Consider the following 794-nt stretch of genomic DNA (forward strand, 5'->3'; position numbering starts at 1 on the left):
AAAATTAAGAATAGGGGCATGTAGATGCTTGAAAAGGTTTTACTGACTCACGCGTCTCCTGAGAGCAGATCAGTTACCCGCAACTGTTAAAGCCAGAAGTAAGCAGGTTTGTGGCTGGTTGGCATTGAGTTTGAAATTTCTCAAAGTTTTCACTCTCACCTGACCCGAACCCACTCATTTTTGGGGGAGTTAAAATTACTCTCATAGTCTCCAAACACAAACCCATGTCATAGGTTGACCAGATTTTGTACCTTTGTGCGTGTGAGTGCTGTGAACGAGGAGTAACAGCCAGTTGTTATTAACGGGATGAAGCGCTGGCGATCAGGTGAATAAAACCCACCACACTCTCCAGCCTACGCTAAAACGCACTCAATAGGAACATAAGGGATAGGAGCAAAGGTAGGCCATTTGGCCCCTCAAGACTGCTCTGCCATTCAATAAGATCAGAGTTGATCTTCTACTCAATTCCACCTTCCTGGCCAATCCCATATCCCTTCATTCCCTTAGTGTCCAGAAATCTATTGCTCATAGGGTGGAGAAAAAAACCAAAGAAATTTCTCCTCATCTCAGTTCTAAATGGCCGATCTCTTAACCTGTGGCTATGAACCAGCCAAGAGAGACATCCCCTGCCAAGCCCCCTAAGAGTTTTCTATGTTTGAATGAGATCACCTCTCATTCTTCTAAACTCTAGGGAAAATAGGGCTAGTCTACTCAATATAACAGGCAGCCACACCAGAAATTCAAGCTGAAACGAATAAGATTTATTTACAGGAAAGGTAATCACATAGAACCTA

This window comes from Heterodontus francisci, chromosome 44, assembly GCF_036365525.1.
Source record: "Heterodontus francisci isolate sHetFra1 chromosome 44, sHetFra1.hap1, whole genome shotgun sequence".
In the NCBI taxonomy this organism is placed as follows: Eukaryota; Metazoa; Chordata; class Chondrichthyes; order Heterodontiformes; family Heterodontidae; genus Heterodontus; species Heterodontus francisci.